The sequence below is a fragment of the Chelonia mydas genome, chromosome 2 (genome assembly GCF_015237465.2).
Source record: "Chelonia mydas isolate rCheMyd1 chromosome 2, rCheMyd1.pri.v2, whole genome shotgun sequence".
NCBI classification, from domain to species: Eukaryota; Metazoa; Chordata; order Testudines; family Cheloniidae; genus Chelonia; species Chelonia mydas.
Genome location: NC_057850.1, coordinates 176138017 through 176161794, shown reverse-complemented (window position 1 = coordinate 176161794; position 23778 = coordinate 176138017). Strand labels below are relative to the sequence as shown.

Here is a 23778-nt window from a genome sequence, read left to right as displayed (position 1 = left end):
GAGGGGCTCCCGGCCGAGGGGTGCGGCTGCTGCTCTCCGCCGGGCACAGAGCGGCCCTGCTGAGCTCAGCCCGTGCAACCGGGGCACCGACTTAAAGGGTTTGCGGGGGGGGTGGGGGCGAAGGGGAGGCGAGCTATTGCCTCCGCATTAGTTAGGATCAAAGCAACGAGCTAGCGCAGGAGAGCCAGGAGGGGGAGAACTGGCCCCACAGAAAAAGCCACGCAGCCCAGTCTGAGGCCCTGCCCCTGCAATCCCAGCTCTGCAGGTGCGCCCCAGCAAATCAGGAGCCATAGGTGCTGGAACTAGGGGTGCTGCTGCACCCCCTGGCGTGACGTGGTTTCCATCATACAGAGGGTTTACAGTTTGGTTCAGTGGCTCTCAGCACCCCCACTATACAAATTGTTCCAGCATCTCTGTCAGGAGCCCCCTCCTCCGTCCCTCAGGATCAAGTTGGAGATAATGGCTCCCTGCTTATAGTGCCCGTGCTCCTCTCATTTTCTTTTATATTCTTTGGTCTGCTTTATATTTTAAAAGCTATAAAGGCAAGCGACCCCAGCAGAGTTCATAGTAACTAATAACACTTAGCTCTTTTATAGCACTTTTCATCCACTGTCTCCCAGCATCTTACCGAGGGACACAAGTATCATTATCCACATTTGACATAGGAGGAAACGGAGGCAAAGAGCAGTGAAGTGACTTGCCCCAGGTCAGAAGCAAGTCCGTGGTGAAGCCAAGAATAGAAAGCAGGGTCCCAAATGGAGGAGGCTCAGGCCAAGCCCAGGCACAGAACTTTGCCACCTCTGTAGGAGTGTGAGTGCAGCAGGTCTGCTGGAGGCAAGGGGACATGTCGGTGCATGCAGGAGAGGGCATGGACACAGGCTAGGGCAGACCTGCATCCCATTACTTTTTCATTCCTGAAAGGTCCTGAGTGTGTGCTGAGGCTTGAAATCCTCCTCTACTACCCCCCAGCTTTTGAATAACCACCTCTCTTCTCTCCCTGTACCAGTGTCTACACCAGTGCAGGCGTGAATCTGCTTCTAGGTTTCCTGATTCCGAGCCCCAGCACGGCCTGTCCATTGCATCACACTGAGGATAAGGTATAGGCTGGATTCATGAAGGTTGGATCTAGATCACAACCGTTCCCACACCCCAAAGTTCTTGGATTTGGGGGAGTGATTGTAAATCAGTGAAATGCAAAAACTAAACAAATGTAAGTAGAGAAAGATGAGGTACCGTTTTAAAGTCATTGCAGTTTTAATAAGGTATTAAATAGGTGTGCTAGGTGAGGGGAGCTGTTCATTGATAATTGTTAATAAAACACCACACAGTGCCAAATTTATATAAGAATAACATGCTTCTGAGAAAACATGTATAGGCAAATATTTGTTTCTTATATCAGTTCTTATATCATGTATGTGATCTTGACCTTGACACTGCACTGGCGCTGCTGTAGTGTATCAGTGAAGATACTACTACCCTGATGGGAGAGCTTTTCCCATCCGCGTAATTAATCCAGCTCCACGAGAGCTGATACCTGTGTTGATGGGAGAAGCCCTCCTGTCAACATAGCATTGTCTAGATTGGGCGTTAGGTCAGTTAACTGCATTGCTCGGGAATGTGGATTTTTCACACCCAAGCGACGTAATTATATTGATATAAATGTATAGTGTAGACCTGGCCTCAGTCACTGCACTTGATAAAGGGAGTGCTGCTTGTCCTAGCAGGCACGGTAACAACTTCATTAACGTAAATATTTCTGAAAAGGCAGTGTACATTTCACTCCACATGATTTTAGGCTCTATTTGGCACAGTTTGAAGTCTTTGGTGCCAAAGATCATGTGTTCTGTTTTTCCACGTGCATCCAGTGAATGATTGCCATTGTAGCTCTGGGCTGTGGGTATTCATTTATTATCCAGTTACTTCTACCATGGTATATGGAAAGGATTTAGAGGCAAATTTAACTTTTAACAAAATAATCTAGCTTGTTGCATATCCTGGAGGCATAATCTCTGTGATCATGCTTAACTTGGAGATTTATAGAATTTTTAGGTTTGTTGGCAATGAAAAGACTACAATGACCATTCTGCTGCAAAGCCAACACCTGGAATCATGATCTTGCAGAAATAGTTCTTGAGAGCCCAACTTCAGATCTTCATAAACTGATTCCAGGATAGACCACAAGCATTAGATGGACAGGTAAGGGGTGGGAAAACCTTTAATGTGCCCTGAGGTATATAGTTTGTTAGCTCAGGGGAGAGGGCTCTTGTGAGGTTTTATTCACACCCATTTAATAGGCCTAAACTGAGGGACTTGAGTGAATAGTTAGTATGTATGTTCCATCCCCTCTCTTTCAGTCAGAGAGCGCACCAGCCCTCTGCGGTCAGTTAGATTAAGGCACCAGTATAAGCAGGACAAACATTCTGAGGTGGGGCAATTACAGTAAAAATATCTGGAAGAATTTAGACTAGAGACAATATCAACTTTTCATTATATTTATTTGTACATAGAATCAGGTGTCATGGATAAGCAGCTGATGTAATGATAATAGCTAAAAGCGATGTACTAGCTAGGCTGATGCTCACCAGATGGAGATCTGCGATTTGCATTAGTTTTGCTGCCATGTTTAGTGCTGGGATTGAATGGGACTCAAGTGGTGGATTGGGCTTTGTGCAGGTCCTCTTCATTATGATGAATGTCATCCATAAGTACTGAGGAAAATTTTACCAACATTTTGCTAATTTTAAGTGTCTTTATATATATAAGGGCCAGCTCCTCAATTGGTATAAATTGTCATAGCTCCATTGACTTAAATTGAGGATCTGGCCTAAGATATGTAGGGGTCAGATTCTGCACTCAGTGCTTTACAATGTCAGGAGAAGTGCATGAGTATAAGTGAGCACAGAAGAGAGACCATGGTAAAGGGTCCCATTCCTGCTCCCATTAAAGTCAATGGGAGTTCTGTCATTGACGTCAGTGAAAGTAAGATAAAGCTAAATATGTGTGGCATGTGCCAACATACATGTATTTAAATACGAGTTTTGATTATGGCCCTTACGTGGTAAATAATGCTGACACTGGCACACAATCCCCATAAAACAAATTCAATGGCAGCAGCCTGTAGAAAAAGATGATATTTTTGACAATGAGAGCTATGGCCTTAATGTCTTCCTTGCTTGCTGCCTTATTGGGATCCAGGAAGTGCCTGCCCACTGCTAAAGGATCCCCCCCAGCCTAAGAGAGGGGTCAACAGGACCTGGAAAACCAAATAATTGTGGGGGACAACTAATGAACAACAGGGACAGGAGTGCGGTCAAAGGGTCAAACGAAGGAAACCGGACAGGAACACCGAGCAGAGAACCGTGGACAGCACCCACTGTTCCTCGAAGGCGTCAAGGAAGTCAGTGGACGCCGCCCAGAGGAACTCTGCCCGGAGGCGTGAACGGACGGAGGATTGGAAATAGGCCCCACAGTCACAGGAGACTCCATCGGCCAACCTCCTCACCCTGATTTTATAGATGGCCCCTTTAGCAAGGGCCAGGAGGAGGTTGACCAGGAGGTCCCGTGACTTAGTGGGGCCACGGATAGGGCGTGCATAGATAAGGGGGTGAGGGGAAAAATGCAACCAAAATCTTAACAAAATATTTGTGAGGAGCCAGAATAGGGGCTGCAGCCTGGCGCACTCCAGGTATACGTGCGCCAGGGTTTCCCTCACACCGCAAAAGGGGCAGGTGTCCGGGATTGGGGTGAACCGCGCCAAGTACACACCTTACTCGCTGCAGCAGGCACAAAATCCAGACAGAGACTCCTAGCTCAAAGGCTGCTAATCCAAGTTCTGCTGAGTCCACTCTGTAGGCTCATGCCAATCTTTCAAGCTAGAACCAAAATGGAAAACAATTTTTAATGCTGTATAAACATCTCTTTATCCTTGTTTAATTGTATACGCTGATGGGCACAGGACCCTACAGAATCATATACTGATGTTTTTCCAAAACAGTGACAGAGACGGAGAATGCTTTGAGGATGACATATAAATGCTGAAAGCACTGTCTTCTACAGGACCAGGTTAGACTAATAAAATTAATCTAAATTACACAGGATGGTAGAATTATGACACCCCTGGGGATAACATAACATCTAGGCAAAATGGCAGTGGGTCAATGCTTGCCATGGAAATAATTTAAAATTTTCTGGTGGCCTGGGTGAAATGAGTTGTTAATTTCAATCCAGTTCCTAGTGGGCAGGTGTGTGCCTCGCAAGACCTGTCAATTAATTAGCATCCTTCCCCCCAGCCCGCAATCTCAGAGAAGTCAAAGATCAAAGATTCAGTCTTGCAAGGTTCTGAGCGCTCTGTCCAAACCAGTAAAGCATTTAAGCACATGCTTAACTTTTAGTATGTGAATAACTCCATAGGCATTAATTGATTGTCAGTGCTTTGTAAATAAATATTTTTACTTAAGCAAAGATGTTTAATAAAATGTGAAAGGAAAAATACAGTTAATAAATAAAGTAAAATAAAAGGAACTTACATCACTGGTGTCATGAGGAAAGGGGCTCTGAGGTGATCTAATCAAAGCAAACTCCAGAGACTAATAAATTGTTCAGTCACTGCTGTTGTTTATGCTCAATATTATAGTGACAAAGTGACATTTTTCCTATAGACTATTTAGTGTTTTTCATTTGAGGATCTCAAAGTGCATTATCAGCATTAATTAACTGAGCCACATAATGCCCTGTGAGGCAGATATTATTATATCCATTTTACTGATGGATAAATTGAGGCATTGAACAATTAAGTGATATGCCCCAGGGAGCATCAGAAATAGAACCAAGTAGCCTTTGTTCCCTTAATTAATGACAGGTATTTGTGTAGCCACTTATTCAAAGTGTTCCACAAACTGATTGGAAAGCAGTGTTAATAATGGTCTGAAATTCTAAGACTGTAAAATGTTTTATGAATTTAAGCTGGTACCTCACATTTTCCTATACTTGGCTGGGATAAGTACACCCTTAATACCTGATCTAAAGTATTCTTTAAGTATTGACTTTAGTGGACATTGGATCAGGTCCTAGGTTCAGTCTGGACCAGACAATGAACAAGTTTTTTCTTTTTTTATCACGGGTCCTTGGTTGTATTACCTCTCTTCTAAGGAAGGTTCACAGAAACCATGACTGACTGCCTGTAGTGTTCATTTGTTTTGGCAGAGTTTTCCTTGATCTCTAAGAACTCATCTTTGTCATCAGTAGAGTGTTTTACCTGAGAGCCATAGAATTTGTCCTTGTGCTACATCCTTGGATTCTGATGGGTTGTAAATATAAGCACTGATCCTGCAAAGGCCATGGCACTTGCTTAACTTTGTAACCTGCAGGTACTCAGTATGTAAAATTAAGCATATGCGTAAGTCTTTGCAGGATGAGGCATTAGAATGGTTGTTTCTTCAATTTGATTTGAATAGTTTTCTACTCGGTTTGTTCATAGATGTCTTATAAACATTTAAACACATTGTTTTGTTTCATCACACTGAAGCGACATTCAGAAATACATAGATGTGAAGAGAGTCTCCCTCCCACAAAAATCTATTTAGAATTTTACATTCATTTTTTTCAGGTTTTCTTTTTATCCTTTGCTGAAAAAGCCCTGGATTCCTCTGGTACTGTGATCATTACACTTACCCAAGGAACTGAGTGTTTTTTCTCCAGTATAAGTAGGGACAGTCCAGATATAAGGAACTGTGAAAAACAAGACAACAGAAAATGTGGAAAGATTACTTTTATTGCTATACATTTTGGAGCCAGATTCTCAGCTACTGTAAATCAGGTAGCTCCATTAGCTTCAACTGATTTACAGTAGTTGAGGATTTGGTCCTTCTGAGCTAATTTCTTTCATTGCTAAATAATGAAACGAACAATTAAGGATTCTTAGTTTTTATGTAATGTTATTGTTGTTTTACCATAGTTGCACACCACCATGGTGTTCCAATTCCTGCTTCACCAAAACACCCTAGTACAAACATTGCAATTGCAATGGCAGCTTGAAAAACCTACAAGAGAAATATTATATTTGTCAGTTGTGGAACGAGGATTGGAAGCTAAAGCCATTAAATAGGAGACTCTCCACAACCATCTTTAGCTGAAAAAAAAAAAAAAAGCTGAATTTTTCATCCATAAGTTATAGGATAAGGGCCAAGGGCTTCATTGAGATTCCAGTAAATTCAGCGCAGAATGCTCCTTTATTTAAATGGTCTAGAATTGAGCTCAAATCCTGCCTCAAATGTCTGGGTGCAGCTCCTATTGAATTTAATGGAAATTGCATGAGCATATCAGAGGCCAAAATTTGTTTGATTGTGTATATGGACTGGGCCAAATTCAGTTGCAAATATAGCTTTGTAGTCCCAAAGAAGCTGATAGGATTGCATGGAGATAATTGAGGGTGGAATGTGAGCCTGTGGAGTTACACGGTGATGAATCTGTTTTCCTGCGTATATTTCTGGCTGGATAGAGCTCTGGAATGGTATCTGACTCAGATTATTATGTGGCAAGTACTAAACACACACATCTAAAACAGATTCTAATTTTGTATGCAATCATTTTGTTTCTATGCCTGTCCAGATAAGTACATTATAACCATATCTTTAAAAATTCAGATTAAGGGTTAACTATTCTTGTGGTCACTACGTGGATTTACAAGGTAATCTTTAATTACTATTAGGGCTGTCAAGCGATTAAAAAAATGAATCGTGATTAATCGCGCTGTTAATAATAGAATACCATTTATTGAAATATTTTTGGATGTTTTCTACATTTTCAAATATATTGATTTCAATTACAGCACCGAATACAGAGTGTACAGTGTATATTTATTTTTGATTACAAATATTTGCACTGTAAAAAACAAAAGAAATAGTATTTTTCTATTCACCTAATACAAGTACTGTAGTGCAATCTCTTTATCATGCAAGTTGAACTTACAAATGTAGAATTATGTACAATAAAAACCTGTATTCAAAAATAGAACAATGTAAAACTTTAGAGTCTACAAGTCCTTGTTCAGCCAGTCACTCAGACAAACAAGTCCGTTTACATGTACAGAAGATAATGCTGCCTGCTTCTTGTTTACAATGTCACTTGAAAGTGAGAACAGGCATTTGCATGGCACTGTTGTAGCCAGCGTTGGAAGATATTTACATGCCAGATGTGCTAAGATTCATATGTCCCTTGATGCTTCAACCACTATTCCAAAGGACATGCGTCCATGCTGATGATGGGTTCTGCTTGATAACGATCCAAAGCAGTGCGGACCAACACAGATGATGAAAAAGAACATGAGTCAGATACCACCAGCAAAAGGTTGATTTTCTTATTTGGTGGTTTGGGTTCTGTAGTTTCCGCATCAGAGTGTTGCTCTTTTAAGACTTTTGAAAGCATGCTCCACACCTTGTCCCTCTCAGATTTTGGAAGACACTTCAGATTCTTAAATTTTGGGTCGAGTGCTGTAGCTATCTTTAGAAATGTCACATTGATATCTTCTTTGCATTTTGTCAAATTTGCAGTGAAAGTGTTCTTAAAATGAACAACATGTGCTGGCTCATCATTCGAGACTGCTATAACATGAAATATATGGTAGAATGCGGGTAAAACAGAGCAGGAGACATACAGTTGTTCCCCAAGGAGTTCAGTCATTAATTTAATTAATATATTCTTTTTTAACGACCATCATCAGCATGGAATTATGCCCTCTGGACGATAGCCAAAGCATGAAGAGGCATATAAATGTCTTGCAACGCCAGCTACAACAGTGCCATGCGTACACCTGTTCTCAATTTCAGGTGACATTGTAAACAAGAAAAGGGCAGCATTAGCTCCTGTAAAAGTAAACAAACTTGTTTCTCTTAGCGATTGGCTGAACAAAAAGTAGGACTGAGTGGACTTGTGGGCGCTAAAGTTTTACATTGTTTTGTTTGAGTGCAGTTACGTAACAAAAAACCCTACATTTGTAAGTTGCACTTTCATGATAGAGATTGCACTACAGTATTTGTATGAGGTGAATTGAAAAATTCTATTTCTTTTATCATTTTTACAATGCAAATATTTGTAATAAAAAATAATATAAAGTGAGCACTGTACACTTTGTATTCTGTGTTGTAATTGAAATCGATATATTTGAAAATGAAGAAAAATATCCAAAAATATTTACTAAATTTCAATTGGTATTCTATTGTTTAACAGTGCGATTAATCGTGATTCATTTTTTTAATAGCAATTAATTTTTGAGTTAATTGCGTGAGTTAACTGTGATTAATCGACAGCCCTAATTACTATGTAGTTCTTTAGCATTTTATTAAGCTGTACAAATTATTATACTGATGAGCCCAATTGGTAATACAATGATGACTAGCATTTGCAAATATAAATAAATACAAAAATATAATTTGCTGCTTTGGGGCTCAATCTCCCCTAGATGGATTGCTCCTATATAGGAGAATGGAAACTGCAAATTTCAGCCTAAATAATTTCTGCCATTAAGTGGGGCAATCTGTCCCTTCCCTTTCCTCTCCACCTGTGAAAAAGCCAAGGTGCCACTGCCTAGCCCTGTGAACCCACAAGATCCATGATAGTCTTGCGAATCCATCCAAGGCCTCTCACAATCACAGTGCTGCTCAGCTCCTTCCTGCCCCTAATTCCCTGCAACTCCTGGATGGAGTGGCTCCTAATGGAGCCATGATGTCAGCAGCTCCCCTGACTTTAACTGCCACCTGGCTTTGGTGGTGGGGTTTCATACTGTCCATGCACGTTGCTGTAGACTTTGTCCCAGAAGGTCTGGGGAGAGGGGAAAATCCAAACCTGTTCTCTGCACACAGATCTGGATGCCAAGGTGCCCCACAGAAAGGCTTCCTCAGTGTTGGAGTAAAATGATGGAACATATCATGAAAATGTTTCTCAGTCTCTCCTTGCTTCCACTAGCCAGATCCATGATCCTGGCTTCCCTCTGCTTGCATAGAGATTTTATTTAGAAGGCATGATAATAGACAAAGACTATGCAACAAGTACTTACAACAGGTATGATTGGATGCTGTTTTGTAAATTCTGTCTTCCAGACTTCTGGTAGTTCATTGCTTGTGTATTCCCCCTCCATCTTCTGTGGAGATTTTGCCTCAGTAGTTATTTAGTACATGTAGTGGTAGTATCAAAGGATCTATTCCAGATCAGAGCCAAAATGTCCAGCTTTTCTCCTTGAGCCACCACAGGCTGAAAAAGCTCTCTGTTTCTGAATCTTTGTTCGTCATTTTAACCAAACTCTGAGGTTCTGAACTACCTAAATAACTGTTGTTTCCATTTTTGTGAGCCTTTCCCTTTAAGATTCTAATTTTTATCATTAAATATAAATTACTATAATCAGTCCAAGTCATTCTGTATAATTATTCAGGAATAGTTGCTAGTCTAAAACTTGTAATATTGTAATTGGTAGGACTATATCTATGTCCATCTCCCTTCCTGTTAATACTAAGTCAAAGATTATAAGTATTTACTCCCTTTAACTTCAGTGCAAGTTTTACCTCAGTAATGATGTTGAAGATTCCAAAGTGCTTCACAAATTCTCGGTATGCAACAGTAGCACTTAAATGCAAATAGCCCATTGCACAAAAGTGCAAGGGAGTTGAAATGTTAGCCGAGGATACTTGGGCAACCCCTGCCAATCTCTTATGAAATGTACCAAATGATCATTAGTGTTCATGCTGAGGAGACAAGACCTTAAAAAATGTAGGCTTGCTCACAAAGTTAATGAGAGTTTTTCTATTGTCTTCAGTGAGGACTGGAGCCAGTTCCATTGTCTGGTAGCCAGTCTTTTACAATTGCAGGAAATTCCTCCTGAGCTTTGGTAATTCTTACATCAGTGATCAATTTAAAAGATCTTTTCTCCTTCCAAAGGGGATTTATAATTATCTGAAAACATACCAGACAGTGGCGATAAAGCACCTCAAGTTTAAGTCATGCCTAATGTGTTGGTTAAATGGGGCAAAATCCAACTTCAGTGCCCGCATCTGTAGTTGGTATGTTCTTAACAAAGTGCCAGCATTCTAGTGGAACAATGGGTGATGTGCTTAAAAGAGTACCACTGTCTCTAATGCATCATAGAAACGGCAGTGGTGCGAATTTATTATCTAAATGGTTTATAGCATTCCTTCTTTGTTCTCCCATCCATCTACATTAAAGCAGAGAAGATGGGTAATCGTTACAAGGTATCTGTTTGGTTAGTTCCACGTATAAAAGATGTACACATATAATAAATGTTGGTCCAAAAACCTATCTATAACAAGTTGTCCTCCTTCGTCACTCACAAAGGACTCACTGCCACACCTAGAGTCTCTTTCCAGGAAGTTCTGTTTTCCCTAGATTGGCAAAGTTACCAAAGCCAGTTCCTCAGTCCACCTTACGCTACAGCTCCCAGGGGATTTCCTCTTTACCCCTCAGTCCTTCGTTCTTCAAGGCTTCCTGCAGGAATGTTCTGTGCTCTGGTCACAAAGCCCTGGATGCCAGGTCTTCACTCCCTGAAGGCCCCTTTTCCTCCAGCATGTTCCCACTGGAACCTTGCAACCCAACAGGACCCGACTACTAGTGTTGGGTTTGGATCAGGTCTGACAACAACGCAGGCTCAGCTCTAATCACCACCTCCTGTTCTGGCATCATCATAGGGACAGCTGTGTGTCCCGCTCCTGCTGGCCACCACTACCTTGGTGCTGTGTGTGCACTGTGAAGTGAGTGTGTTAGTGAGTCACATCGCCTCTCACGCTGCAGCACACACAATGCGGTGGGGCGGCCGGTAGGAACAGGTCATGTAGCTGCCGCTGCTCTGACCTCCCGGAGAAGGAGGCAGCCAGAGATGGCCATGGGCATGGAGCATGGGAAGTCCCTGAAAGGCCAAGCCCCAAGGATGAGGAAGCAGCACTGACACAGGTTCAGGGGTAAGTGTTGGGTTTGGGTTGGGTCTGAAGTGACTCAACATGCTTGGGTCAGGACCGGTTAACTGTGCTCAGGTTGGGTTAGATTTGGGTGCAGCTCAGGAATTAGAATTGGACCTCTAGTTCTCATTGCCACTCCCTCCCAGGGGACTTCCTGCTGGTCATGATTTCTTGCGGCTCCTGGGCTCTGACTCACTGGATCTCTCTCAGCAGGCAATTGAGATTTTCCCAGGGGACTCTGGCAGTCAGGAACTTCTTGCTTCTGACCTGTCTCCCTATTCCCTGGGTCATGTCTGCTCTCTTTGCCCCTTTCCTGACTGATTCTCTGGCCTGAGTCACCCAGGCTTCCCTTTTCTTATAGCCCAACTGCAGGGTTGGCAATGTCTCAAGAAAAACTAGTTTAGGACATCCGTTTTAAACCAGGAAACTGGGTAAATAATTGCATCAGTGTCCAGTAAATTCAGCAAGCATAGAACGAATCTCTTCAAACTTTGGATCAGTCCATTCAAAACTGAGGAATAAGCTGAGTCTATCCACAACATCCAAGTTGGTATTTTGCTACAGAACGTTGCATGGCCAAATGGACCTGGACTGTAGTCTGCAACTCTGCACGCTTCTGATTGGTCAGTGCTTCAAGCCTACAACTCTGCCTTGTTGTTGTTTTTATATAATCAAATGGTTTCAACTTTTATTTATATTATATTGAAAACTGAAACCTGTCATGACATATATAACTTCCTTGAGAAAATACCAAACCAAAATGTAGACAGACATTTTGATGTTCAGTATTATGTATTAGTATTATGCCCACCTCAGTTTTACTTTTTATTTGTACAACCCAAATTAATGTACAACTCTCCTGCCTTATGTAACCATAATTTAAATATGTAACTAAAACTAAGTGTAATGTGGCGTGCATTAATAAAACAGTTTTTAAAATAGAAAATGTCTTAAACTGGGATTAACTAGTTTTTCTGAGGATGGTAAAAACCACCTCTTGTAAATATCATGCTGTCCCTCCCCAACTGGGGTTCAGTTGACCAGGCATGAGTCAATTCACCCAGCTCCCTCTTTAAGGGACACTGTCCAAACCTAACACCTCTTAAGCATTACGTTAACGTACTTGCAATATGTCAGGTTACAGCAGCTGTTTCCTATGTAGTGAAAAACAAATACACTGAAACTCACAGTTCTGTTGTTCTCTTTTTCTTTCTGTCTTACAGGAAGAAAATTCTGAATGTCGAGAGCCGCAGAGCAGGGTGATGAAGAAAGTTCTTCACTGACAAAAGCAAATCTATTACTGAGTTGACCAGGAAGTCTTATGATTAAGTAAGGAACACATATGTCATTGGTGTTGAAATTTTTTTTACACAAAGTGCATATAGAGAACATATCTCAAGGGAAGGCTGAAAGCCATTTGCTTTTATTTGCCGTTTGACAATTTCATCATGAACTACAGCTTAGAATCATAGAATATTAGGGTCAGAAGGAACCTCAGGAGGTCATCTAGTCCAACCCCCTGCTCAAAGCAGGACCAATCCCCAACTAAATCATCCCAGCTAGGGCTTTGTCAAGCCTGATCTTAAAAACTTCAAAGGAAGGAGATTCCACCACCTCCCTAGGTAACCCATCCCAGTGCTTCACCACCCTCCTAGTGAAAAAGTTTTTCCAATATCCAGCCTAAACCTACCCCACTGCAACTTGAGACCATTACTCCTTGTTCTGTCATCTGCTACCACTGAGAACAGTCTAGATCCATCCTCTTGGGAACCCCTTTTCAGGTAGTTGAAAGCAGCTATCAAATCCCCCCTCATTCTTCTCTTCTGCAGACTAAACAATCCCAGTTCCCTCAACCTCTCCTCATAAGTCATGTGTTCCAGTCCCCTAATCATTTTTGTTGCCCTCCGCTGGACTCTTTCCAATTTTTCCACATCCTTCTTATAGTGCGGGGCCCAAAACTGGACACAGTACTCCAGATGAAGCCTCACGAATGTCGAATAGAGGGGAACGATCATGTCCCTCGATCTGCTGGCAATGCCCCTACTTATACAGCCCAAAATGCCATTGGCCTTTGTCATAAATATAAAGGGAAGGGTAACCACCTTTCTGTATACAGTGCTATAAAATCCCTCCTGGCCAGAGGCAACATCCTGTTACCTGTAAAGGGTTAAGAAGCTCAGCTAACCTGGCTGGCACCTGACCCAAAGGACCAATAAGGGGACAAGATACTTTCAAATCTTGGGAGGGTGGGGGGAAAGCTTTTGTTTGTGCTCTTTGTTTATGTAGTTGTTCTCTCTTGGGACTGAGAGAGGCCAGACAGAAATGCATCTTCTCCAACCCATCCCAATCCAAGTCTCCAATACTGCAACCAGTATAGGTAAGCCAGGCAAGGCGCATTAGTTTATCTTTTGTTTTATGTGAATTTTCCCTGTGTTAAAAGGGAGGTTTATTCCTGTTTTCTGTAACTTTAAGGTTTTGCACAGAGGGGGATCCTCTGTGTTCTGAATCTGAATACCCTGTAAAGTATTTTCCATCCTGATTTTACAGAGATGATTTTTACCTTTCTTTTTTTTTAATAAAATCCTTCTTTTAAGAAAAAAAAGAAAAAAAAAGAAAGAAAGGTAAAAATCATCTCTGTAAAATCAGGATGGAAAATGGATTAGGATGGGTTGGAGAAGATGGATTTCTGTCTGGCCTCTCTCAGTCCCAAGAGAGAACAATTACGTAAACAAAGAGCACAAACAAAAGCCTCCCCCAAGTTTTGAAAGTATCTTGTCCCCTTATTGGTCCTTTGGGTCAGGTGCCAGCCAGGTTAGCTGAGCTTCTTAACCCTTTACAGGTAACAAGATGTTGCCTCTGGCCAGGAGGGATTTTATAGCACTGTATACAGAAAGGTGGTTACCCTTCCTTTTATATTTATGACAGCCTTCTTGGCAACAAGGGCACACTGTTGACTCATATCCAGCTTCTCGTCTACTGTAACCCCTAGGTCCTTTTCTGCAGAACTGCTGCCTAGCCATTTGGTCCCTAGTCTGTAGCGGTGCATGGGATTCTTCCGTCCTTAGTGCAGGACTCTGCACTTGTCCTTGTTGAATCTCATCAGATTTCTTTTGGCCTAATCCTCTAATTTGTCTAGGTCCCTCTGTATCCTATCCCTACCCTCCAGCGTATCTGCCTCTCCTCCCAGTTTAGTGTCATCTGCAAACTTGCTGAGGATGGGCAAAGTTTTTGGCCTGAGGGCCACATCTGGGTATAAAAATTGTATGGCGGGCCATGAATACTCACAAAATTGGGGGTTAGGGTGAGGGAGGGGGTGAGGGCTCCAACTGGGGGTGCGGCCAGAAATGATGAGTTCAGGGTGTCGGAGGGGGCTGGGAGGGAGTGAGGGGGTGTTAGGGCTCTGGCTGGGTGTGTGGGCTCTGTGGGGTGTGTGGGCTCTGTGTGTGGGGATGAGGGATTTGGGGTGCAGGAGGGTGCTCTGAGCTGGGACCGAGGGGTTCAGAGTGCGGGAGGGGTTGGGGCGCAGTTGGGGTTGAGGGCTCTGGCTGGAGGTGCAGGCTCCAGGCAGTGCTTACCTCCCAGAAGCAGTGGCATTTCCCTCCACCGGCTTCATGTGGAGGCGTGGCCATGTGGCTCTGCATGATGCCCCATCTGCAGGCGCCACCACTGCAGCTGCCAGAAGCAGCAGCATGCCTGCCTACGGCTCCTACACAGAGGTGTGGCCCCAGCCATGTGGCTCTGTGCGCTGCCTCATCTGCAGGCACTGCCCCTGCAGTTCCTATTGGCTGTGGTTCCTGGCCAATGGGAGCTGCAGGGGGTGGCGCTTGGGGGGGGGAGTGGCGCGCGGAGAGCCCCCTGGCTGCCCCTACAAGTAGAGCTGGAGGGGGGACATGCTGCTGCTTCTGGGAGCTGTGTGGCAAGCCCCAGACCCTGCTCCCCGGCTGGAGCGCTGGAGCAGGGCAAACCCCTGACCCTGCTCCCTGGCGGGAGTGAGAGGACCAGATTAAAATGTCTGAAGGGCTGGATGTGGCCCGTGGGCTGTAGTTTGCCCACCCCTGCCTTAGAATGTTTATTCGTAATTGCTCTCACATGAACATCAATAACATAATATCTGTCAGTTCCATAGTATCTTTCACCCTAAAGGATTCCAATGCACTTTACAAACAGAACTGGGTTATAGCTGACACTTGCTCACCTCGTCAAATCAGGGAAGGGCATAAGGAGTTTTTGATTTGGCTTTCCCCACAACATGGCTCTGATGTACTCTGGTCCCAAGCCAGTAAAGTAATTCAGCTGGTGTAGTTCTCACGTGGCGCTGGTGCGAGCTGCAAGTGCTCAGCACCTCTAAAAATCAGGCCACTTTTATGCTGAAACCCAACAGGAGTCTAACTTTAAGCACACACAGAAAATCTGAGCCTAAAGCTGTTGCTCATCCTTTGTAAGGAAGCTGCTCTATAGATAAACACTGCTTTGCTGAGCAAGCAGAAATACAGAAACACTCATAAGATCCTATGCTTTTGTTTCCTGAATATGACAGTTTGGGAGGATTAAACAGCAATCCCCAGTACAAATCGGTCACAAGACTTGCTGTATATGTATGTAATATCAGGATCTGCAATGACTACTGAAAATTTTAAATAATTTGTAATAACAAATTATGCAGGCAAAAACTTTCATACCTTAAATGGTTAATGCTCACTAGCCCTGATAGATGACTGCAATGATGCCAAGATATTGTTTAGCATTATTTTATAATAAATTTATACACAGTGGGCCAGATTGTGAATGATGTTTGTATGAAAGCTCAGAGCGGGAGAAGAAAGTTTGCAAAGAGTCCTCCCTCCCCACATACCTGTGCAAGATTCACTTACAGTTATTATTCTTGCATTCCAAGAAGTGATTTGACTCTCCTCACTGATCCCCCTTGGGAACAGACAGAATCTCAGGCCAGGTCTACAGTACCACTTACTTTGGTATAACTTACGTCACTCAAGGGTGTGAATAAGCCACCCCCACCCCAAGCGACATAGGTTACGCCAACCTAAGCACTGGTGTGAACAGCGCTATGTTGATGGGAGAGCTTTTTCCACCGACATAGCTACTGCCTCTCGCGGAGGTGGATTTATTATGCCAATGGGAGAACACTCTCCCGTTGGCTTAGAGCATCTTCACAGATGTGCTACAGCAGTGCAGCTGCATCGGTGAAACGAGTCAGATGTAGACTAACTTTCAGAGGAGTCAGGGAAGAGCATAGGAGGCGGAACTAGGGGTGCTGGGGGTGCTGCTGCACCCCTTGGCTTGAAATTGTTTTCATCATATTCAGGGTTTAGTTTGGTTCAATGGCTTTCAGCACCCCCACTATACAAGTTGTTCCAGCACCCCTGGGGAAAAGGAGGGCCCGTAGTTTCCATCCATGGAAAAAGTTGGTTGTACTTGGGGGAGCAGACACTGATGGAAAAACTTGCACAGTTCCCTCATGCACTAGGCCAGTGGTTCTCAACCCGTGGCCTGCGAGCTGCTTGCGGCCCAGTCAGTACACAGCTACGGCCAATGTGACATCCTCAGGGACATACAGGTAGTACACGTATTGTGTGGATGCAGCCTACATAATAAATAGGGAGCTGCATATATGGCCCACAATGGTAAATAGGTTGATAACCACTGCACTAGGCTATTTGGGGAGGAATTGTACCACCATCAGCACAGCGGCTGTAATGCGTGTCAGTAGTCAAATGCCACAGTTTGACCTAATGTGAGTCAAGTTTTCACAAAAGTGAAAAAGGAGAAGAAGGATGTTTGCTCCGGTGAAACTAGAAGATAATTTAGCCTCGTGAGTAATCAGCTGACCTACTAGTACAGTATTATTTGTTAGTTTGCAATAATGCCCACTATCTGCTAGGGCTAGATGCAGTGTAAACACAAAAGAAAGCATGGTCCCTGCCCAAAGAGCTTACACTGTAAGCCTGATGTTTGGTTTCACATTGGAATTTCTATCCAATAAATGATCATAAAATCATATTTAATACTTAAAATCACTATTAGTACTTTGCACCTCTATAGCTTCTTTAATCAGAAAATCGCAAAGTACTTTACAAACATTCTAAAGAAAGAAATTAATGTTGAGTATAATTTTTTTTCTTTCCTTTCCCCTTTAAATTCAGTTCAGAACTGACAGAAACATAAACTAAGAACTGTTCCTCAGAGTACCTGTAGAAAAAAAGCAAGAAGAGTTTTAAAGATGAGTAGTATTTGAGATCTGTGCAGGAGACAAATAATTTGAGTCTCTTCCCACAAGTCATTTATTTGCCAAAGATTATCACAAATATCATCTTTCTGCACATTACGTTGGGTGATTAGGATACTTACAGATTTTTCATCTGGCATTTATATCAGTTCAGAGGAAGTCATGTTTCTCGTTGCTCTCTCTCTTTTTTTTTTTATGTACCTCACAAATATCTGTTATAGCTCTTACATTGGAATTCCTTATCTAAATTTGCCTGTCACAGTTTATACTTATATGCAGCATGCCAAGCTTGACATATCTTTTCTAAGAACAAAGGACTGCTTATGTTCTGCCAGCTCTGTAGATTACAGAGCATTCTGAAGACATTAAAAGTTCAGCCAGTGTTTTACTGTCTCCGCCACATTACCCACATAGCATACACTGCACACAAACTTCAGGCATCAGGGGAATTGCCAGTCTTGCAATCTTTGCTATATGATGGGTTATTAAGAACCACTGGTGGTTGAATGCTGGACAAATCCACAAGCTATGCAGCAGAATATCTCATAGATTCATCTCCCATCTTGCTGGTGTCAAACTCTCCTATACTTATCCATGTGATGTGTTACAGGCATTTTCATTTACACTAGGGTTACCATCTTATTATAGTCTTGTAGTTCATTTCAAGCATATTCAAAAACACAGAACATGATCTCAAGTAACACAAGAATGATATCTTTTCATACTTCAGACTCAAGTTGGGCATTTAGTTCCCTTTCCCATGCTAGCATAAATGATTCTTCATGCTGAGAAGATTCATCAACACAACACAACACCATCTGTAGTTTCCCTGAAGGTTTCCAAACTCAGTTTGTGTAAGTAGCATCTGGAGAGATTTTCAGAGGAGCAAATGTCAGTTAGCTGTCTTAACTTCTTGCCATGTGCCCTTTTGAAAATCTCCTGTGAACTCAAATGGTAACACTACTCTCTGGTACATAATTTGTGACAGTGGATTGAGTAACAAAACATCTGTAACTATGAGAAGGGTAAATTGTCTGTTTTACTTTCTTTCTTACCTGTTCCAAGGAGAGAACGCTTGCCTCTCAAAACAATCGGGGCAGTGTATCAGCCCTTTGAGCTCCATTTTGGTCCCCTGCCTATTATATTTAAAAATCAAAACCAGATATTGTGCCATATCATGGTGGATGGGCTTAGGTTAGCTTGAGCTTTACATGGAATGCAAAACCGTGGCTGGGATGTGGTGGAGTGAATTTCCGCGTGTTTTTGGGCGTTCTTTTCATGTAACAGCTTTAATTCTTCTACCCCTTTTACTCCTCATTCCATGTCTATCCACTGGCATTCCTGAAAGACAGTTTTCCAGGAGAGAATGCCCTCTAGCTGTGTGGTGTTTTGAAGTCTGGGAATGACAATCCTCCTGTTAGGACAGGTTTCTGTAGTAATTTCAGGGCAGGTCTGTGCTCACCTTCCTGCCCAAAGGAAATTAGTCATCATTGTGGTTTTCAGGTTGGTGAAGAGTATGGAAGGCATTACCCAGAATAGTGGCAGGAAAGCCAGTTAATTTGCAATGCATTTGTTCTTCCTAACCAGCATATAAGTAGGGGTTTCTAAATGTTTTCCCTTTGAGAAACTAGTTAAATGGGTAAGAATAATTTCCCTTACAAAGATACTGGACATTTTCTATTCTGGTCTAGTCCCTTTATGCTGCCTGAGCAGCACTGAGGTGTCAGAAAGCAGCCAGATCTGTCCAGCTGAGAAATCCATTGATGTAGGGAGATGCCACTCCCTCTGTTTGGCCTTAGCGTAGGGCATGCCAGATGTGGGGAGGAATTGCGTTGGGGCATGGTTGAAGCATGTTGCTGACTATGCTTAGCTGACACATTGTCCTGTAAGGACCAATGCCAGCTAGTGTAAGTTACAGCAGTTTCCAGGCTTCCTTAATGTACACCATTGCACAGACCCTCCCTGAGAATCTGGGAGCAGTAACCATTTTCCTGTCCACCTTCCTATCTGCTGCAGTGAACAGAAGCTGGGTCTTAGGCCTTGTCTACCTCACCAACGGTATAAATTTTAAATGTAGACCAGGCCTTAGAGTGAATCAGCCATATTATGTAACATACTGGATGTCTGGCATAAGAAATATCCCAACAGTTTAACCTCATTCAGTGTCTACTGGAAAGATGAGATGGATAGAGCCCTGCAAATCCCTGAATATCCATGGACCATTTTTGTGGATCGTGGATCAGATGCAGATACAAATTTTGTATCTAGAGCCCTGCAAATCTGCAGATACCCTCTTTATGTCTGCAGATTATTTTTACGGATTGGCTGTGGATACAGATTTTGTATCCACGCAGGGCTCTAGAGATGGAGTAAATACAGAATTTTAAATCACCCAAAATCAGAAGAGAGAGGACTAGAGACTTTTTTTTATTGCATATTCCCAGGCACTACTAAATAGTGATGAGTGTGCAATAATCCTTTTGCCTAATGTCTAACTAACTTGAACATCATGGCTTCAAACGTTCAATTCAAAGTAAAAGATTATTGCATTCCGTTATGAAGAGAGTGGAAGAAAAAAAGATAGGCACAGAATTGAGCAGGTGTGAAGCAAATACTAAGGCCCTGATGCTGAAAGGCATTTAGGATCCTAATTTCCACTGCAAGTGTGTTTCTGTTGGAAATTAAGAGCCTAAACACCTTTGAGTATCTGGGCCAAATGAGGGACAAAAATTCTAATTAAAAAAAATACAGTGGCCAAGATTTGTGGGTATGCAGCTCCTTTTAACTTCACCACTCCTAGCACAATAGGGTCTACAACCTGATTACCCCCTTTGGGTGCTACTGCACAACAAATAATATCTGATGCATATTTTCTCTTTCTTTGGTATTTTTCCTTATCTTAATAGATCATCTCTTTTTGTAAAGGATTTTTAATTGATGATGATTGTCATATTTTGTAATCCTGATTTTATGCTTTGTGATTGGTCCCATTCTTGGTTGCCGAGTTTGGTTTGCGACTTCAGCAATCTGCCAGTGAGATGTGGTGGTGTTGCTGGTGAGGTTGATACCACACACTGGATGGGATTGTTGTTGCAAGCAGGTTGTGATTTGTGACCACAAATATGGCAATCTTCAAACAGCTGCCCCCTGCTATTTATCGATTAGAACCTAACAACGGCCATACTGGGTCAGACCAACGGTGTATCTAGCTCATTATCCTGTCCTTTGACAGTGTCCAATGGCAGGTGCTTCAGAGGGAATAAACAGAACAGAGAGTGTCAATCCCAGCACCTGGCAGTCAGTGGCTCAGGGACATCCAGTGAATGGGGTTGGATTCCTGACCATGAACTTTTCTAATTCTTTTTTGAACCCAGTTATAATTTTGGCCTTCACAATATCCCCTGGCAAAGAGTTCAACAGGTTGACTGTGCGTTGCGTGAAGAAGTACTTCCTTTTGTTTTAAACCTGCTGCTTATTCATTTCATTGGTTGACCCCTGGTTCTTGTGAAGGGGTGTGATGGGGCAGCTGCCCCACACAGGTAGACGGAGGGTTAAAGCAGTCCTCAGGGAGGCTGTGCAAAATCCAACCAATGGGAGGAGGGCTTGTAGAGAGCCAATCAGGAGAAGATTTGTTGGAGCCCATCAGGGCCAGGGAGGGCCCTATAAGAAGGGCTGCTCAACAGAGCAGTCAGTCTCTCCCTGGAGTGCAAGATAGAAGGACTGGCTGCCTTAGAGGAGTACCTTAGGTAGAGCAGTGCTGGGCAGGGTCAGGGGAGCAATAGGGAGCTCCAGCCTGAGGATTGCCAGACTGAGGCCCCGATACAAAGGGCTGGGAAGGTGCTAGGGCTACGGGGAAGTGGCCCAGGGATATATGTGGTAGGAGTTGGAGGAGTGGCAGTACGTGGCCGCTGGCTATAGGGTCCTTGGTTTGGGACCAAGAGTAGCTTCCTTTCCCCGCACTTGCCACAGAGCGGGTGACCAGTATTCGGACTGCAGTTTATACCTTGAGGTGAGGGGCTAGACCGAAGGCTGCAGTAGGCCATAGTGACAAGTGGATGGACTAGAGACAGCTAGTTCCCCCAATGGGGGGAGAAAGTGGAGTGGGGCACAGCCGGAGGTGCGTGCCCAGTGTTATACCAATAAAATAAAAACCAGCAGGATCTTATTAAAGGGGAAAAGGCAAAATGCCACATTTATTGTGAATACAGAAAGAATCATAGTAAGCAGTTAGTTATGGCTATAACATTCCATTCAATTTCATATGTATTCACACATTCTTTCATACACACACACACAGAGGTTCTTCAAGGTTGTTATCATAGTTACCAGCCTTAGAGTTGCTTATGCCGAGCCACTGGCCAGGTGGCCTGGACATGAGGAGGGAGCAGGGCCTTGTCAGATGCTCATCTGATGCTCCTGGAAGTTGGTTTGCAGAATCAGACCCCAAAGTTCTCACTTTCTAGAGTCCATTTTTATAGGAATTTATTCCTATGCCAGTCTATGGGAATTGATTCATCATGCTGTTGCTGAATCAATCAGCAGATGGCACATTCCTGATGGCTCCGTGCTGCTAGATGTTATCTTGTTCTTTGGTTCTCCCATCCTTGAGGCTGTTGGGTGGATTCCAGTCTGCCCTCCGGGGGTCCTCTGGTTGTTTCCACACAACGCCTTCTTCAGCCGATGGACACAGGATTCTTAGGCTGGAACCTCCCCGATCATTCAGTTATTATCCACACCAAGCATCCATCCACATACATCCTCTATCTCTGTTTTAATCACAAATGTTAACAAAGCGAGATAAATACAACAAAAGGGTGGGAAGTCTCTGTGTGCTGGTGCTGTTGCTGTTGTTACAAAGTATCACTTTGAGTCTCTCTGTGTGTGACTAGTTGTTACAAAGTATTGCTTTGAGAACAGACTCTGTTTTAGGATGTACTAACACAATTAGCAGCTTGCAAGTTTCACACAGAGAGGGAGAGAAACAGTAAAAATAAGAGACCAAGAGACCTCTTAATTAGTGATACCCTGGAATTTAAACTATGGGGAATCAAACTCATTTGTGATTTTAATACAGAACTTCTTTAATATGATCCAACACCAGAAGAGAATGCCATGGTCCAGGGAGTGACGCGGGTCTCAGAGGTGGAGCAGAAGTGACGGTGGTGAGATAGCACTAGAGGAAGGATCACCGGCAACCAAGAGCTAATTTCAGCACGGCCAGCAGGAGGTGCCAAGGTGGTGAGTCCCGCCCTGTCACAAGGGGTAAATAACACTTCCTTATTCACTTTCTACACCATTCATGACTGTATGGATCTCTATCGTATCCCCCTTTGATCATCTCTTTTCCAAGCTGACCAGTCCCAGTCTTTTTAATCTCTCCTCATATGGAAGCTGTTCCATACCCCAATCATGTTTTCCCTTCTCTTTGCCTTTTCCAATTCTGATACATTTTTTTTGAGACGGAGTGACCAGAACTGCACAGTTTTCCAGAACTGTATGTACCATGGATTTATATAGTGGCATTATTATATTTACTGTCTTATTATCTCATGGTTCCCAGTGTTGTAAGCTTTTTTTGACTGCCACTGCACATTGAACAGATGTTTTCAGAGAACTATCCACAGTGACTCCAAGATCTCTTTCTTGAGTGATAACTAGTTTAGACCCCATCATTTTGTATGGTTAGTTGGGATTACGTTTTCCAATGTGCATTACTTCTGCATTTATCAACTTTTAATTTCATCTGCCATTTAGTTGCCCCGTCAACCCAGTTTTATGAGGTCCCTTTGTAACCCTTCATAGTCTGCTTTGGACTTAACTATCTTGAGTAATTTGTTATTGTCTGCAAACTTTGCCTCCTCATTGTTTACTCCTTTTTCCAGATCATTTATGAATATGTTGAACAGCACTGGTCCCAGTACAGATCCTGGGGAGACCCCGCTATTTATCTTTCTCCATTGTGAAAACTGACCATTTATTCCTACCCTTTGTTTCTTGTCTTTTAACCAGTTACTGATCCAGGAGAGGACCTTCCCTCTTATTCCAGGACTGCTTAGTTTGGTGAGGGACCTTGTCAAAGGCTTTCCGAAAGTCCATGTACACTATAACCACTGGATCATCCTTGTTCACATGGTTGTTGACCCCCTTAAAGAATTCTAATAGATTGGTGAGGCACGATTTCTCTTTACAAAAGCTATGTTGACTCTTCCCCAACAAATGGTGTTCATCTGTGTGTCTGATAATTCTGTTCTGTATTATAGTTTTAACCAATTTGCCTGATACTGAAGTTAGGCTTACTGGCCTGTGATTGCCAGGATTGCCTCTGGAGCCTTTTTAAAAAAATCAGCGTTAAATTAGCTATCCTCCAGTCATCTGGTACTGAGGCTGATTTAAGTGATACATAGCATAGTTAGTAGTTCTGCATTTTCATATTTGAGATTTTTCAGAATTCTTGCGTGAATACCATTTGATTTTGGGGACTTACTCTGTTTAATTTAGCAATTTATTCCAAAATCTCCTCTATTGACACTTCAGTCGAGGACAGTTTCTCAGGTTTGATTGATTGGCAGCTCTTGTTTC

The 23778-nt window shown here is 42.9% G+C and overlaps 1 long non-coding RNA gene across 3 annotated transcripts; it reads left to right on the top strand.

Moving 5' to 3' along the window:
• The first annotated feature begins 44 nt into the window (after window positions 1–44).
• On the top strand, window positions 45–23266 carry LOC114020508. Of its 3 annotated transcripts, none has more exons than XR_005223955.2 (5): window positions 45–2196; window positions 3995–4062; window positions 12179–12284; window positions 22274–22461; window positions 23209–23266. It is a non-coding gene; the product is annotated as an uncharacterized LOC114020508 (long non-coding RNA). The 3 variants fall into 3 exon arrangements; XR_003565344.3 differs by having other exon boundaries at window positions 22274–22437; window positions 23209–23242; XR_006288878.1 differs by lacking the exon at window positions 23209–23266 and having other exon boundaries at window positions 22301–22465.
• The last annotated feature ends 512 nt before the right edge of the window (window positions 23267–23778 follow it).